This window comes from Puntigrus tetrazona, unplaced genomic scaffold (assembly GCF_018831695.1).
Source record: "Puntigrus tetrazona isolate hp1 unplaced genomic scaffold, ASM1883169v1 S000001170, whole genome shotgun sequence".
NCBI lineage: Eukaryota > Metazoa > Chordata > Actinopteri > Cypriniformes > Cyprinidae > Puntigrus > Puntigrus tetrazona.
In genome coordinates, this window is record NW_025048756.1 from 93,952 (window position 1) to 97,759 (window position 3,808).

Here is a 3,808-nt window from a genome sequence, read left to right on the forward strand (position 1 = left end):
CTGCCACCCTGGAGGAAATTTTTTAATTTTCAAAACCTGAGTCCAGATATCTAGGCGCTTCATCCCGCCGATCTTGGCTGGGTTAAGTGCTACTTCTTGGACGCTTTTCCACTCGACCATGGTAACCCTGGAGAAAATTTTTAAGAATTCAAAACTTAATGCCAAACATCCAGGCGCTTCATCTAGCCAATCTTGGCCGTGAAAAGTGCTACTTCTTGGACTCCTTTCCACTCACCCACTGCCACCTTCGAGGAAATTTTTTAATTTTCAATGCAAAAGGCCAAACGTCCAGGTGCTTCATCCCGCCGATCTTGGCTGGGTTAAGTGCTACTTCTTGGACGCTTTTCCACTCGACCATGGTAACCCTGGAGGAAATTTTTAAGAATTCAAAACTTAATGCCAAACATCCAGGCGCTTCATCTAGCCAATCTTGGCCGTGAAAGGTGCTACTTCTTGGACTCTTTTCCATTCAACCCCTGCCACCCTGGAGGAAATTTTTTAATTTTCAATGCGAAAGGCCAAACGTCCAGGCGCTTCATCCCGCCGATCTTGGCTGGGTTAAGTGCTACTTCTTCGACGCTTTTCCACTCGACCATGGTAACCCTGGAGAAATTTTTTAAGAATTCAAAACTTAATGCCAAACATCCAGGCGCTTCATCTATCCAATCTTGGCAGTGAAAGGTGCTACTTCTTGGACTCTTTGCCACTCAACCCCTGCCACCCTGGAGGATATTTTTAAATTTTCAAAGCGAAAGTCCAAAAATCCAGGCGCTTCATCCCGCCGATCTTGGCTGGGTTAAGTGTTACTTCTTGGACGCTTTTCCACTCGACCATGGTAACCCTGGAGAACATTTTTAAGAATTCAAAACTTAATGCTAAACATCCAGGCTTCATCTAGCCAATCTTGGCCGTGAAAGGTGCTACTTCTTGGACTCTTTTCCATTCAACCCCTGCCACCCTGGAAGAAAACTTTAATTTTCAAAACCTGAGTCCAGATATCTAGGCGCTTAATCCAGCCGACCTTGGCTGGGTTAAGTGCTACTTCTTGGACGCTTTTCCACTCGACCATGGTAACCCTGGAGAAAATTTTTAAAAATTCAAAACTTAATGCCAAACATCCAGGCGCTTCATCTAGCCAATCTTGGCCGTGAAAGGTGCTACTTCTTGGACTCTTTTTCCACTCAACTACTGCCACCCTCAAGGAAATTTTTAAATTTTCAAAGCGAAAGGCCAAACGTCCAGGCGCTTCATCCAGCCGATCTTGGCTGGGTTAAGTGCTACTTCTTGGACGCTTTTCCACTCGACCATGGTAACCCTGGAGAAAATTTTTAAGAATTCAAAACTTAATGCCAAACATCCAGGCACTTCATCCCGCCAATCTTGGCCGTGAAAGGTGCTACTTCTTGGACTTTTTTCCACTCAACTACTGCCACCCTCGAGGAAATGTTTTAATTTTCAAAGCGAAAGGCCAAACGTCCAGGCGCTTCATCCAGCCGATCTTGGCTGGGTTAAGTGCTACTTCTTGGACGCTTTTTCACTCGACCATGGTAACCCTGGAGAAAATTTTTAAGAATTCAAAACTTAATGCCAAACATCCATGTGCTTCATCTAGCCAATCTTGGCCGTGAAAGGTGCTACTTCTTGGACTCTTTTCCATTCAACCCCTGCCACCTTGGAAGTAATTTTTTTTAATTTTCAAAACCTGAGTCCAAATATCTAGGCGCTTCATCCAGCCGACCTTGGCTGGGTTAAGTGCTACTTCTTGGACGCTTTTCCACTCGACCATGGTAACCCTGGAGAAAATTTTTAAGAATTCAAAACTTAATGCCAAACATCCAGGCGCTTCATCTATCCAATCTTGGCAGTGAAAAGTGCTACTTCTTGGACTCTTTTCCACTCAACCCCTGCCACCCTGGAGGATATTTTTAAATTTTCAAAGCGAAGGGCCAAACGTCCAGGCGCTTCATCCCACCGATCTTGGCTGGGTTAAGTGCTACTTCTTGGACGCTTTTCCACTCGACCATGGTAACCCTGGAGAAAATTTTTAAGAATTCAAAACTTAATGCCAAACATCCAGGCGCTTCATCTAGCCAATCTTGGCCGTGAAAGGTGCTACTTCTTGGACTCTTTTCCATTCAACCCCTGCCACCCTGGAGGAAATTTTTTAATTTTCAATGTGAAAGGCCAAACGTCCAGGCGCTTCATCCCGCCGATCTTGGCTGGGTTAAGTGCTACTTCTTGGACGCTTTTCCACTCGACCATGGTAACCCTGGAGAAAATTTTTAAGCATTCAAAACTTAATGCCAAACATCCAGGCGCTTCATCTATCCAATCTTGGCAGTGAAAGGTGCTACTTCTTGGACTCTTTTCCACTCAACCCCTGCCACCCTGGAGGATATTTTTAAATTTTCAAAGCGAAAGTCCAAAAATCCAGGCGATTCATCCCGCCGATCTTGGCTTGGTTAAGTGTTACTTCTTGGACGCTTTTCCACTCGACCATGGTAATCCTGGAGAAAATTTTTAAGAATTCAAAACTTAATGCTAAACATCCAGGCTTCATCTAGCCAATCTTGGCCGTGAAAGGTGCTACTTCTTGGACTTTTTTCCACTCAACTACTGCCACCCTCGAGGAAATTTTTTAATTTTCAAAGCGAAAGTCCAAAAGTCCAGGCGCTTCATCCCGCCGATCTTGGCTGGGTTAAGTGCTACTTCTTGGACACTTTTCCACTCGACCATGATAACCCTGGAGAAAATTTTTAAGAATTCAAAACTTAATGCCAAACATCCATGTGCTTCATCTAGCCAATCTTGGCCGTGAAAGGTGCTACTTCTTGGACTCATTTCCATTCAACCTCTGCCACCCTGGAGGTATTTTTTAAATTTTCAAACCTGAGTCCAGATATCTAGGCGCTTCATCCAGCCGATCTTGGATGGTTTAATTTCTACTTCTTGGACGCTTTTCCACTCGACCATGGTAACCCTGGAGCAAATTTTTAAGAATTCAAAACTTAATGCCAAACATCGAGGCGCTTCATCTAGCCAATTTTGGCCATGAAAGGTGCTACTTCTTGGACTTTTTTCCACTCAATTACTGCCACCCTGGAGAAAATTTTTTAATTTTCAAAGCGAAAGTCCAAAAGTCCAGGCGCTTCATCCCGCCGATCTTGGCTGGGTTAAGTGCTACTTCTTGGACACTTTTCCACTCGACCATGATAACCCTGGAGAAAATTTTTAAGAATTCAAAACTTAATGCCAAACATCCATGTGCTTCATCTAGCCAATCTTGGCCGTGAAAGGTGCTACTTCTTGGACTCATTTCCATTCAACCTCTGCCACCCTGGAGGTATTTTTTTTTAATTTTCAAACCTGAGTCCAGATATCTAGGCGCTTCATCCAGCCGATCTTGGATGGTTTAAGTTCTACTTCTTGGACGCTTTTCCACTCGACCATGGTAACCCTGGAGCAAATTTTTAAGAATTCAAAACTTAATGCCAAACATCCAGGCGCTTCATCTAGCCAATTTTGGCCATGAAAGGTGCTACTTCTTGGACTTTTTTCCACTCAACTACTACCACCCTGGAGAAAATTTTTAAATTTTCAAAGCGAAAGTCCAAAAGTCCAAGTGCTTCATCCCGCCGATCTTGGCTGGGTTAAGTGCTACTTCTTGGACTTTTTTCCACTTAACTACTGCCACCCTGGAGATAATTTTTTTTTTAATTTTCAAACCTGAGTCCAGATATCTAGGTGCTTCATCCCGCCGATCATGGCTGGGTTAAGTGCTACTTCTTGGACGCTTTTCCACTCGACC